This window comes from Atractosteus spatula, unplaced genomic scaffold (genome assembly GCF_055471065.1).
Source record: "Atractosteus spatula isolate fAtrSpa1 unplaced genomic scaffold, fAtrSpa1.hap1 Scaffold_42, whole genome shotgun sequence".
NCBI classification, from domain to species: domain Eukaryota; kingdom Metazoa; phylum Chordata; class Actinopteri; order Semionotiformes; family Lepisosteidae; genus Atractosteus; species Atractosteus spatula.
Genome location: NW_028296871.1, coordinates 65,283 through 77,870, shown reverse-complemented (window position 1 = coordinate 77,870; position 12,588 = coordinate 65,283). Strand labels below are relative to the sequence as shown.

Here is a 12,588-nt window from a genome sequence, read left to right as displayed (position 1 = left end):
TCGACTCCTGTACCCGGGCCTCAACGCCTCATCGCCCACTCCGGTACCTCCGCCACCGAAACCACCCGATCTCCTCTTTCCCTCTTCCAATCCTCCCACCCGTCGTCCCGCTTTTCTTCCTCACTCACACTGCCTGATGTTACACTCCCCTCTCTCACACTCTCTCCCGTACTCTCTCCCCTGCTTTCCGCCCCCGCTCCCTCCACTATCTGAACGACCTCTCTCACTCCCTCTTCCACCCTCTCTCCCCCACCCACTTCTATCTCACCCTCGTCCCCCTTCACACTTCCCGTCCCCTCTCCCACCACTGCTTTACCGGCGCTGAACCTCTCACTCTCCTTCTCCTCCATCTCGGACTCCTCAGCCCTTACGTCCTCTAAGTCTCCCCTAACCCCCCTCTGACCTAATACATCCTCGCTGAGCCCCTCCTCCTCGCTTTCAATCTCGATGCTTTCTACCTCCAACCCCTCATAGGGATTTGGGTCAACTACACTTACCCTACCTTCCTTCGCTTGTCGTTGGTCCGCCTCCTTCCCCATTTTCCTCTTACTCTTCCTCTTGGCAAGCACATACCGAACTCCCTCCCTCTCCTCATCAGATACAATTTCCGCCCAATTCACATTCCCCACTGAAATTCCCTCCATTATTTCCTCCACCACCTCCCCCTCTCTGAAGACTCAAGGTCTTCACCCTCTCTCATTCCGTCTGCGACCGTATCTGTTTCTTCACTCTCAGGACCACCGGTCTGTCCGTCTGTGCTCGGTCCAGCTGTGTCCTGCCTTCTGACTGGCTGTAGCTCCTTCTTCTTTACTGTTGCGGTAGCAGCATTCTCCATCAATAAGTCTGCACGATGCGTCACCCCTCCGCTTGAGCCGCCCGTACCACCTGCTGCAGCGGCATCCGCATATGTTCTCTTCCGACTGGGGCACACACCATACAGGTGCCCCTGTCTTCCACACAAGTTACACGAAATCGTCTCCCGGCAGGTCGAAGCCAAATGTCCTCCCGCACCACACTTCCTGCACCTCACTTCGGAACAATTCGTCGCCATGTGTCCTGCTTTGCCGCACCTGTAACAAACAATCGGCTGACCCGGGTAACGTAAGGTACCTCTGTTCACTCCAATGGAGAAGGATGATGGGGGGTGCACTAGTCCACCGGCCAGCCCAGGACCGGGCCGAAGGCGGACCAGGAACCTCCTTCTGCCGGTCCAGTACCCCTTAGCATCCAACTCTTTCCGCCCTGCACCTTGCACATCCACAAAACGTTTTAGAAAGGTTACGATGTCCTCTTCAGGAAAAAAGGATGCGACATATGTGCAAACAGTGGTCGCAACTCCCTGGCGAATAAAGGCTCCACACGGAACATGTCCATGGGTGCTCTGTCCTTAACACTTTCTGCTTTGTCCCACACGTCCCGACAAATTTCGGCCGATCCCAACGTGACATCAAAAGTCCAAAAGGGGGCCGGCCTGCTTGCCGAGAGAGTCGAGGCGCGGGAAAGTGCACGGAGGGAGCACGGGAACGGGGAGGGGGAGAGAGAGAGACACAGAGACACACAGATGGACGAGAGACGAGACCGGAGAGGAAGGAGCTCCGGTCCACCTCGCTTGCTTGCTAGCTACGTCTGTCTTTTCACCGCTGAGAGAAGGTAGTGCACCGTTCCCGGAGGCGCTGCAATACCGGGCCGATGCGTGGAGAGGACGGAGCAAGCTCCTGATCCAGCTCCCTGTTCCAAAAATCCGTTTAATATGTGGTCCCCCGATGGGGGACGTATCAGATATTAAACTGATAAGAACAGATACTACACTTGATCTTAGCCAAAAGGCCGAGAAGCGATGCCCGACGCCGGCCTTGGGCGGGCGCGCGGGCGTCCGGCTGGCGCGCAGCGGCGCAGGCCGACGCCTCTGGAGCCCGGTCCGCACGCGGCTGCCGGCCGCCCGGACTCCGCTCTCCCCCTCTCTTGCCTGCCTGCTTGCTCGCCTGCCTGCCCGCCAGTCCCGGGCGGGGGCCCTGCTCTTTGATCTCCTGTCAACGGCCCGACAACGACCGCAGCCGCGGGGGGCGCCAGCCGGCCGGCCTCCTTAGCTTAGGCCCCTCCCACCAGCAGCAGCCGTGCCGAGTGAGCTGCAAGCGAAAGCGGACCGTCGGCACCTGCGGGCAGAGGCAAGGGGCAGCGCTCTCTCGGGAGGGACGGGGACACACACACACCTGCCTGCCTGCCGAAAAAAAGAAAGAAAAGGTGTATATACTAAGTTTTTTGGAGGGAAAACGGCCGGCTGTCGAAAGGGGCCCGCCTGCAAGGACGGGGACACACACACACACACACACACACACACACACACACACACACACACACACACAAGCCACGCCTGCCTCCCTGGAAAAAGGAGGAAAAAACTAAGTTTTTTGGAGGGAAAACGCACGGGAGCCGAAAAGGGGGCCGGCCTGCTTGCCGAGAGAGTCGAGAAAGTGCACGGAGGGAGCACGGGAACGGGGAGGGGGAGAGAGAGAGACACAGAGACACACAGATGGACGAGAGACGAGACCGGAGAGGAAGGAGCTCCGGTCCACCTCGCTTGCTTGCTAGCTACGTCTGTCTTTTCACCGCTGAGAGAAGGTAGTGCACCGTTCCCGGAGGCGCTGCAATACCGGGCCGATGCGTGGAGAGGACGGAGCAAGCTCCTGATCCAGCTCCCTGTTCCAAAAATCCGTTTAATATGTGGTCCCCCGATGGGGGACGTATCAGATATTAAACTGATAAGAACAGATACTACACTTGATCTTAGCCAAAAGGCCGAGAAGCGATGCCCGACGCCGGCCTTGGGCGGGCGCGCGGGCGTCCGGCTGGCGCGCAGCGGCGCAGGCCGACGCCTCTGGAGCCCGGTCCGCACGCGGCTGCCGGCCGCCCGGACTCCGCTCTCCCCCTCTCTTGCCTGCCTGCTTGCTCGCCTGCCTGCCCGCCAGTCCCGGGCGGGGGCCCTGCTCTTTGATCTCCTGTCAACGGCCCGACAACGACCGCAGCCGCGGGGGGCGCCAGCCGGCCGGCCTCCTTAGCTTAGGCCCCTCCCACCAGCAGCAGCCGTGCCGAGTGAGCTGCAAGCGAAAGCGGACCGTCGGCACCTGCGGGCAGAGGCAAGGGGCAGCGCTCTCTCGGGAGGGACGGGGACACACACACACCTGCCTGCCTGCCGAAAAAAAGAAAGAAAAGGTGTATATACTAAGTTTTTTGGAGGGAAAACGGCCGGCTGTCGAAAGGGGCCCGCCTGCAAGGACGGGGACACACACACACACACACACACACACACACACACACACACACACACACACAAGCCACGCCTGCCTCCCTGGAAAAAGGAGGAAAAAACTAAGTTTTTTGGAGGGAAAACGCACGGGAGCCGAAAAGGGGGCCGGCCTGCTTGCCGAGAGAGTCGAGGCGCGGGAAAGTGCACGGAGGGAGCACGGGAACGGGGAGGGGGAGAGAGAGAGACACAGAGACACACAGATGGACGAGAGACGAGACCGGAGAGGAAGGAGCTCCGGTCCACCTCGCTTGCTTGCTAGCTACGTCTGTCTTTTCACCGCTGAGAGAAGGTAGTGCACCGTTCCCGGAGGCGCTGCAATACCGGGCCGATGCGTGGAGAGGACGGAGCAAGCTCCTGATCCAGCTCCCTGTTCCAAAAATCCGTTTAATATGTGGTCCCCCGATGGGGGACGTATCAGATATTAAACTGATAAGAACAGATACTACACTTGATCTTAGCCAAAAGGCCGAGAAGCGATGCCCGACGCCGGCCTTGGGCGGGCGCGCGGGCGTCCGGCTGGCGCGCAGCGGCGCAGGCCGACGCCTCTGGAGCCCGGTCCGCACGCGGCTGCCGGCCGCCCGGACTCCGCTCTCCCCCTCTCTTGCCTGCCTGCTTGCTCGCCTGCCTGCCCGCCAGTCCCGGGCGGGGGCCCAGCTCTTTGATCTCCTGTCAACGGCCCGACAACGACCGCAGCCGCGGGGGGCGCCAGCCGGCCGGCCTCCTTAGCTTAGGCCCCTCCCACCAGCAGCAGCCGTGCCGAGTGAGCTGCAAGCGAAAGCGGACCGTCGGCACCTGCGGGCAGAGGCAAGGGGCAGCGCTCTCTCGGGAGGGACGGGGACACACACACACCTGCCTGCCTGCCGAAAAAAAGAAAGAAAAGGTGTATATACTAAGTTTTTTGGAGGGAAAACGGCCGGCTGTCGAAAGGGGCCCGCCTGCAAGGACGGGGACACACACACACACACACACACACACACACACACACACACACACACACACACAAGCCACGCCTGCCTCCCTGGAAAAAGGAGGAAAAAACTAAGTTTTTTGGAGGGAAAACGCACGGGAGCCGAAAAGGGGGCCGGCCTGCTTGCCGAGAGAGTCGAGGCGCGGGAAAGTGCACGGAGGGAGCACGGGAACGGGGAGGGGGAGAGAGAGAGACACAGAGACACACAGATGGACGAGAGACGAGACCGGAGAGGAAGGAGCTCCGGTCCACCTCGCTTGCTTGCTAGCTACGTCTGTCTTTTCACCGCTGAGAGAAGGTAGTGCACCGTTCCCGGAGGCGCTGCAATACCGGGCCGATGCGTGGAGAGGACGGAGCAAGCTCCTGATCCAGCTCCCTGTTCCAAAAATCCGTTTAATATGTGGTCCCCCGATGGGGGACGTATCAGATATTAAACTGATAAGAACAGATACTACACTTGATCTTAGCCAAAAGGCCGAGAAGCGATGCCCGACGCCGGCCTTGGGCGGGCGCGCGGGCGTCCGGCTGGCGCGCAGCGGCGCAGGCCGACGCCTCTGGAGCCCGGTCCGCACGCGGCTGCCGGCCGCCCGGACTCCGCTCTCCCCCTCTCTTGCCTGCCTGCTTGCTCGCCTGCCTGCCCGCCAGTCCCGGGCGGGGGCCCTGCTCTTTGATCTCCTGTCAACGGCCCGACAACGACCGCAGCCGCGGGGGGCGCCAGCCGGCCGGCCTCCTTAGCTTAGGCCCCTCCCACCAGCAGCAGCCGTGCCGAGTGAGCTGCAAGCGAAAGCGGACCGTCGGCACCTGCGGGCAGAGGCAAGGGGCAGCGCTCTCTCGGGAGGGACGGGGACACACACACACCTGCCTGCCTGCCGAAAAAAAGAAAGAAAAGGTGTATATACTAAGTTTTTTGGAGGGAAAACGGCCGGCTGTCGAAAGGGGCCCGCCTGCAAGGACGGGGACACACACACACACACACACACACACACACACACACACACACACACACACAAGCCACGCCTGCCTCCCTGGAAAAAGGAGGAAAAAACTAAGTTTTTTGGAGGGAAAACGCACGGGAGCCGAAAAGGGGGCCGGCCTGCTTGCCGAGAGAGTCGAGGCGCGGGAAAGTGCACGGAGGGAGCACGGGAACGGGGAGGGGGAGAGAGAGAGACACAGAGACACACAGATGGACGAGAGACGAGACCGGAGAGGAAGGAGCTCCGGTCCACCTCGCTTGCTTGCTAGCTACGTCTGTCTTTTCACCGCTGAGAGAAGGTAGTGCACCGTTCCCGGAGGCGCTGCAATACCGGGCCGATGCGTGGAGAGGACGGAGCAAGCTCCTGATCCAGCTCCCTGTTCCAAAAATCCGTTTAATATGTGGTCCCCCGATGGGGGACGTATCAGATATTAAACTGATAAGAACAGATACTACACTTGATCTTAGCCAAAAGGCCGAGAAGCGATGCCCGACGCCGGCCTTGGGCGGGCGCGCGGGCGTCCGGCTGGCGCGCAGCGGCGCAGGCCGACGCCTCTGGAGCCCGGTCCGCACGCGGCTGCCGGCCGCCCGGACTCCGCTCTCCCCCTCTCTTGCCTGCCTGCTTGCTCGCCTGCCTGCCCGCCAGTCCCGGGCGGGGGCCCTGCTCTTTGATCTCCTGTCAACGGCCCGACAACGACCGCAGCCGCGGGGGGCGCCAGCCGGCCGGCCTCCTTAGCTTAGGCCCCTCCCACCAGCAGCAGCCGTGCCGAGTGAGCTGCAAGCGAAAGCGGACCGTCGGCACCTGCGGGCAGAGGCAAGGGGCAGCGCTCTCTCGGGAGGGACGGGGACACACACACACCTGCCTGCCTGCCGAAAAAAAGAAAGAAAAGGTGTATATACTAAGTTTTTTGGAGGGAAAACGGCCGGCTGTCGAAAGGGGCCCGCCTGCAAGGACGGGGACACACACACACACACACACACACACACACACACACACACACACACACACACACACAAGCCACGCCTGCCTCCCTGGAAAAAGGAGGAAAAAACTAAGTTTTTTGGAGGGAAAACGCACGGGAGCCGAAAAGGGGGCCGGCCTGCTTGCCGAGAGAGTCGAGGCGCGGGAAAGTGCACGGAGGGAGCACGGGAACGGGGAGGGGGAGAGAGAGAGACACAGAGACACACAGATGGACGAGAGACGAGACCGGAGAGGAAGGAGCTCCGGTCCACCTCGCTTGCTTGCTAGCTACGTCTGTCTTTTCACCGCTGAGAGAAGGTAGTGCACCGTTCCCGGAGGCGCTGCAATACCGGGCCGATGCGTGGAGAGGACGGAGCAAGCTCCTGATCCAGCTCCCTGTTCCAAAAATCCGTTTAATATGTGGTCCCCCGATGGGGGACGTATCAGATATTAAACTGATAAGAACAGATACTACACTTGATCTTAGCCAAAAGGCCGAGAAGCGATGCCCGACGCCGGCCTTGGGCGGGCGCGCGGGCGTCCGGCTGGCGCGCAGCGGCGCAGGCCGACGCCTCTGGAGCCCGGTCCGCACGCGGCTGCCGGCCGCCCGGACTCCGCTCTCCCCCTCTCTTGCCTGCCTGCTTGCTCGCCTGCCTGCCCGCCAGTCCCGGGCGGGGGCCCTGCTCTTTGATCTCCTGTCAACGGCCCGACAACGACCGCAGCCGCGGGGGGCGCCAGCCGGCCGGCCTCCTTAGCTTAGGCCCCTCCCACCAGCAGCAGCCGTGCCGAGTGAGCTGCAAGCGAAAGCGGACCGTCGGCACCTGCGGGCAGAGGCAAGGGGCAGCGCTCTCTCGGGAGGGACGGGGACACACACACACCTGCCTGCCTGCCGAAAAAAAGAAAGAAAAGGTGTATATACTAAGTTTTTTGGAGGGAAAACGGCCGGCTGTCGAAAGGGGCCCGCCTGCAAGGACGGGGACACACACACACACACACACACACACACACACACACACACACACACACACACAAGCCACGCCTGCCTCCCTGGAAAAAGGAGGAAAAAACTAAGTTTTTTGGAGGGAAAACGCACGGGAGCCGAAAAGGGGGCCGGCCTGCTTGCCGAGAGAGTCGAGGCGCGGGAAAGTGCACGGAGGGAGCACGGGAACGGGGAGGGGGAGAGAGAGAGACACAGAGACACACAGATGGACGAGAGACGAGACCGGAGAGGAAGGAGCTCCGGTCCACCTCGCTTGCTTGCTAGCTACGTCTGTCTTTTCACCGCTGAGAGAAGGTAGTGCACCGTTCCCGGAGGCGCTGCAATACCGGGCCGATGCGTGGAGAGGACGGAGCAAGCTCCTGATCCAGCTCCCTGTTCCAAAAATCCGTTTAATATGTGGTCCCCCGATGGGGGACGTATCAGATATTAAACTGATAAGAACAGATACTACACTTGATCTTAGCCAAAAGGCCGAGAAGCGATGCCCGACGCCGGCCTTGGGCGGGCGCGCGGGCGTCCGGCTGGCGCGCAGCGGCGCAGGCCGACGCCTCTGGAGCCCGGTCCGCACGCGGCTGCCGGCCGCCCGGACTCCGCTCTCCCCCTCTCTTGCCTGCCTGCTTGCTCGCCTGCCTGCCCGCCAGTCCCGGGCGGGGGCCCTGCTCTTTGATCTCCTGTCAACGGCCCGACAACGACCGCAGCCGCGGGGGGCGCCAGCCGGCCGGCCTCCTTAGCTTAGGCCCCTCCCACCAGCAGCAGCCGTGCCGAGTGAGCTGCAAGCGAAAGCGGACCGTCGGCACCTGCGGGCAGAGGCAAGGGGCAGCGCTCTCTCGGGAGGGACGGGGACACACACACACCTGCCTGCCTGCCGAAAAAAAGAAAGAAAAGGTGTATATACTAAGTTTTTTGGAGGGAAAACGGCCGGCTGTCGAAAGGGGCCCGCCTGCAAGGACGGGGACACACACACACACACACACACACACACACACACACACACACACACACACACACAAGCCACGCCTGCCTCCCTGGAAAAAGGAGGAAAAAACTAAGTTTTTTGGAGGGAAAACGCACGGGAGCCGAAAAGGGGGCCGGCCTGCTTGCCGAGAGAGTCGAGGCGCGGGAAAGTGCACGGAGGGAGCACGGGAACGGGGAGGGGGAGAGAGAGAGACACAGAGACACACAGATGGACGAGAGACGAGACCGGAGAGGAAGGAGCTCCGGTCCACCTCGCTTGCTTGCTAGCTACGTCTGTCTTTTCACCGCTGAGAGAAGGTAGTGCACCGTTCCCGGAGGCGCTGCAATACCGGGCCGATGCGTGGAGAGGACGGAGCAAGCTCCTGATCCAGCTCCCTGTTCCAAAAATCCGTTTAATATGTGGTCCCCCGATGGGGGACGTATCAGATATTAAACTGATAAGAACAGATACTACACTTGATCTTAGCCAAAAGGCCGAGAAGCGATGCCCGACGCCGGCCTTGGGCGGGCGCGCGGGCGTCCGGCTGGCGCGCAGCGGCGCAGGCCGACGCCTCTGGAGCCCGGTCCGCACGCGGCTGCCGGCCGCCCGGACTCCGCTCTCCCCCTCTCTTGCCTGCCTGCTTGCTCGCCTGCCTGCCCGCCAGTCCCGGGCGGGGGCCCTGCTCTTTGATCTCCTGTCAACGGCCCGACAACGACCGCAGCCGCGGGGGGCGCCAGCCGGCCGGCCTCCTTAGCTTAGGCCCCCCCTCCCACCAGCAGCAGCCGTGCCGAGTGAGCTGCAAGCGAAAGCGGACCGTCGGCACCTGCGGGCAGAGGCAAGGGGCAGCGCTCTCTCGGGAGGGACGGGGACACACACACACCTGCCTGCCTGCCGAAAAAAAGAAAGAAAAGGTGTATATACTAAGTTTTTTGGAGGGAAAACGGCCGGCTGTCGAAAGGGGCCCGCCTGCAAGGACGGGGACACACACACACACACACACACACACACACACACACACACACACACACACACAAGCCACGCCTGCCTCCCTGGAAAAAGGAGGAAAAAACTAAGTTTTTTGGAGGGAAAACGCACGGGAGCCGAAAAGGGGGCCGGCCTGCTTGCCGAGAGAGTCGAGGCGCGGGAAAGTGCACGGAGGGAGCACGGGAACGGGGAGGGGGAGAGAGAGAGACACAGAGACACACAGATGGACGAGAGACGAGACCGGAGAGGAAGGAGCTCCGGTCCACCTCGCTTGCTTGCTAGCTACGTCTGTCTTTTCACCGCTGAGAGAAGGTAGTGCACCGTTCCCGGAGGCGCTGCAATACCGGGCCGATGCGTGGAGAGGACGGAGCAAGCTCCTGATCCAGCTCCCTGTTCCAAAAATCCGTTTAATATGTGGTCCCCCGATGGGGGACGTATCAGATATTAAACTGATAAGAACAGATACTACACTTGATCTTAGCCAAAAGGCCGAGAAGCGATGCCCGACGCCGGCCTTGGGCGGGCGCGCGGGCGTCCGGCTGGCGCGCAGCGGCGCAGGCCGACGCCTCTGGAGCCCGGTCCGCACGCGGCTGCCGGCCGCCCGGACTCCGCTCTCCCCCTCTCTTGCCTGCCTGCTTGCTCGCCTGCCTGCCCGCCAGTCCCGGGCGGGGGCCCTGCTCTTTGATCTCCTGTCAACGGCCCGACAACGACCGCAGCCGCGGGGGGCGCCAGCCGGCCGGCCTCCTTAGCTTAGGCCCCTCCCACCAGCAGCAGCCGTGCCGAGTGAGCTGCAAGCGAAAGCGGACCGTCGGCACCTGCGGGCAGAGGCAAGGGGCAGCGCTCTCTCGGGAGGGACGGGGACACACACACACCTGCCTGCCTGCCGAAAAAAAGAAAGAAAAGGTGTATATACTAAGTTTTTTGGAGGGAAAACGGCCGGCTGTCGAAAGGGGCCCGCCTGCAAGGACGGGGACACACACACACACACACACACACACACACACACACACACACACACACACACAGCCACGCCTGCCTCCCTGGAAAAAGGAGGAAAAAACTAAGTTTTTTGGAGGGAAAACGCACGGGAGCCGAAAAGGGGGCCGGCCTGCTTGCCGAGAGAGTCGAGGCGCGGGAAAGTGCACGGAGGGAGCACGGGAACGGGGAGGGGGAGAGAGAGAGACACAGAGACACACAGATGGACGAGAGACGAGACCGGAGAGGAAGGAGCTCCGGTCCACCTCGCTTGCTTGCTAGCTACGTCTGTCTTTTCACCGCTGAGAGAAGGTAGTGCACCGTTCCCGGAGGCGCTGCAATACCGGGCCGATGCGTGGAGAGGACGGAGCAAGCTCCTGATCCAGCTCCCTGTTCCAAAAATCCGTTTAATATGTGGTCCCCCGATGGGGGACGTATCAGATATTAAACTGATAAGAACAGATACTACACTTGATCTTAGCCAAAAGGCCGAGAAGCGATGCCCGACGCCGGCCTTGGGCGGGCGCGCGGGCGTCCGGCTGGCGCGCAGCGGCGCAGGCCGACGCCTCTGGAGCCCGGTCCGCACGCGGCTGCCGGCCGCCCGGACTCCGCTCTCCCCCTCTCTTGCCTGCCTGCTTGCTCGCCTGCCTGCCCGCCAGTCCCGGGCGGGGGCCCTGCTCTTTGATCTCCTGTCAACGGCCCGACAACGACCGCAGCCGCGGGGGGCGCCAGCCGGCCGGCCTCCTTAGCTTAGGCCCCTCCCACCAGCAGCAGCCGTGCCGAGTGAGCTGCAAGCGAAAGCGGACCGTCGGCACCTGCGGGCAGAGGCAAGGGGCAGCGCTCTCTCGGGAGGGACGGGGACACACACACACCTGCCTGCCTGCCGAAAAAAAGAAAGAAAAGGTGTATATACTAAGTTTTTTGGAGGGAAAACGGCCGGCTGTCGAAAGGGGCCCGCCTGCAAGGACGGGGCACACACACACACACACACACACACACACACACACACACACACACACACAAGCCACGCCTGCCTCCCTGGAAAAAGGAGGAAAAAACTAAGTTTTTTGGAGGGAAAACGCACGGGAGCCGAAAAGGGGGCCGGCCTGCTTGCCGAGAGAGTCGAGGCGCGGGAAAGTGCACGGAGGGAGCACGGGAACGGGGAGGGGGAGAGAGAGAGACACAGAGACACACAGATGGACGAGAGACGAGACCGGAGAGGAAGGAGCTCCGGTCCACCTCGCTTGCTTGCTAGCTACGTCTGTCTTTTCACCGCTGAGAGAAGGTAGTGCACCGTTCCCGGAGGCGCTGCAATACCGGGCCGATGCGTGGAGAGGACGGAGCAAGCTCCTGATCCAGCTCCCTGTTCCAAAAATCCGTTTAATATGTGGTCCCCCGATGGGGGACGTATCAGATATTAAACTGATAAGAACAGATACTACACTTGATCTTAGCCAAAAGGCCGAGAAGCGATGCCCGACGCCGGCCTTGGGCGGGCGCGCGGGCGTCCGGCTGGCGCGCAGCGGCGCAGGCCGACGCCTCTGGAGCCCGGTCCGCACGCGGCTGCCGGCCGCCCGGACTCCGCTCTCCCCCTCTCTTGCCTGCCTGCTTGCTCGCCTGCCTGCCCGCCAGTCCCGGGCGGGGGCCCTGCTCTTTGATCTCCTGTCAACGGCCCGACAACGACCGCAGCCGCGGGGGGCGCCAGCCGGCCGGCCTCCTTAGCTTAGGCCCCTCCCACCAGCAGCAGCCGTGCCGAGTGAGCTGCAAGCGAAAGCGGACCGTCGGCACCTGCGGGCAGAGGCAAGGGGCAGCGCTCTCTCGGGAGGGACGGGGACACACACACACCTGCCTGCCTGCCGAAAAAAAGAAAGAAAAGGTGTATATACTAAGTTTTTTGGAGGGAAAACGGCCGGCTGTCGAAAGGGGCCCGCCTGCAAGGACGGGGACACACACACACACACACACACACACACACACACACACACACACACACAAGCCACGCCTGCCTCCCTGGAAAAAGGAGGAAAAAACTAAGTTTTTTGGAGGGAAAACGCACGGGAGCCGAAAAGGGGGCCGGCCTGCTTGCCGAGAGAGTCGAGGCGCGGGAAAGTGCACGGAGGGAGCACGGGAACGGGGAGGGGGAGAGAGAGAGACACAGAGACACACAGATGGACGAGAGACGAGACCGGAGAGGAAGGAGCTCCGGTCCACCTCGCTTGCTTGCTAGCTACGTCTGTCTTTTCACCGCTGAGAGAAGGTAGTGCACCGTTCCCGGAGGCGCTGCAATACCGGGCCGATGCGTGGAGAGGACGGAGCAAGCTCCTGATCCAGCTCCCTGTTCCAAAAATCCGTTTAATATGTGGTCCCCCGATGGGGGACGTATCAGATATTAAACTGATAAGAACAGATACTACACTTGATCTTAGCCAAAAGGCCGAGAAGCGATGCCCGACGCCGGCCTTGGGCGGG

General features: G+C 61.9%; 12 non-coding genes across 12 annotated transcripts; all 12 read right to left on the bottom strand.

Annotated features, from left to right (window-relative positions):
• Positions 1-1,648: 1,648 nt before the first annotated feature.
• On the bottom strand, positions 1,649-1,839 carry LOC148806992 (U2 spliceosomal RNA). The gene has a single exon (XR_016089114.1). It is a non-coding gene; the product is annotated as a U2 spliceosomal RNA (small nuclear RNA).
• A 778-nt stretch (positions 1,840-2,617) lies between these two features.
• LOC148806991 (U2 spliceosomal RNA) lies at positions 2,618-2,808 on the bottom strand. Its single transcript, XR_016089113.1, has one exon. It is a non-coding gene; the product is annotated as a U2 spliceosomal RNA (small nuclear RNA).
• Positions 2,809-3,591: 783 nt separating this feature from the next.
• LOC148806990 (U2 spliceosomal RNA) lies at positions 3,592-3,782 on the bottom strand. Its single transcript, XR_016089112.1, has one exon. It is a non-coding gene; the product is annotated as a U2 spliceosomal RNA (small nuclear RNA).
• A 785-nt stretch (positions 3,783-4,567) lies between these two features.
• LOC148806989 (U2 spliceosomal RNA) lies at positions 4,568-4,758 on the bottom strand. Its single transcript, XR_016089111.1, has one exon. It is a non-coding gene; the product is annotated as a U2 spliceosomal RNA (small nuclear RNA).
• Positions 4,759-5,541: 783 nt separating this feature from the next.
• On the bottom strand, positions 5,542-5,732 carry LOC148806988 (U2 spliceosomal RNA). Its single transcript, XR_016089110.1, has one exon. It is a non-coding gene; the product is annotated as a U2 spliceosomal RNA (small nuclear RNA).
• Positions 5,733-6,521: 789 nt separating this feature from the next.
• On the bottom strand, positions 6,522-6,712 carry LOC148806987 (U2 spliceosomal RNA). Its single transcript, XR_016089108.1, has one exon. It is a non-coding gene; the product is annotated as a U2 spliceosomal RNA (small nuclear RNA).
• A 785-nt stretch (positions 6,713-7,497) lies between these two features.
• LOC148806986 (U2 spliceosomal RNA) lies at positions 7,498-7,688 on the bottom strand. Its single transcript, XR_016089107.1, has one exon. It is a non-coding gene; the product is annotated as a U2 spliceosomal RNA (small nuclear RNA).
• Positions 7,689-8,475: 787 nt separating this feature from the next.
• Positions 8,476-8,666, bottom strand: LOC148806985 (U2 spliceosomal RNA). Its single transcript, XR_016089106.1, has one exon. It is a non-coding gene; the product is annotated as a U2 spliceosomal RNA (small nuclear RNA).
• A 788-nt stretch (positions 8,667-9,454) lies between these two features.
• Positions 9,455-9,645, bottom strand: LOC148806984 (U2 spliceosomal RNA). The gene has a single exon (XR_016089105.1). It is a non-coding gene; the product is annotated as a U2 spliceosomal RNA (small nuclear RNA).
• Positions 9,646-10,429: 784 nt separating this feature from the next.
• On the bottom strand, positions 10,430-10,620 carry LOC148806983 (U2 spliceosomal RNA). Its single transcript, XR_016089104.1, has one exon. It is a non-coding gene; the product is annotated as a U2 spliceosomal RNA (small nuclear RNA).
• A 782-nt stretch (positions 10,621-11,402) lies between these two features.
• LOC148806982 (U2 spliceosomal RNA) lies at positions 11,403-11,593 on the bottom strand. Its single transcript, XR_016089103.1, has one exon. It is a non-coding gene; the product is annotated as a U2 spliceosomal RNA (small nuclear RNA).
• A 781-nt stretch (positions 11,594-12,374) lies between these two features.
• On the bottom strand, positions 12,375-12,565 carry LOC148806981 (U2 spliceosomal RNA). Its single transcript, XR_016089102.1, has one exon. It is a non-coding gene; the product is annotated as a U2 spliceosomal RNA (small nuclear RNA).
• Positions 12,566-12,588: the final 23 nt, after the last annotated feature.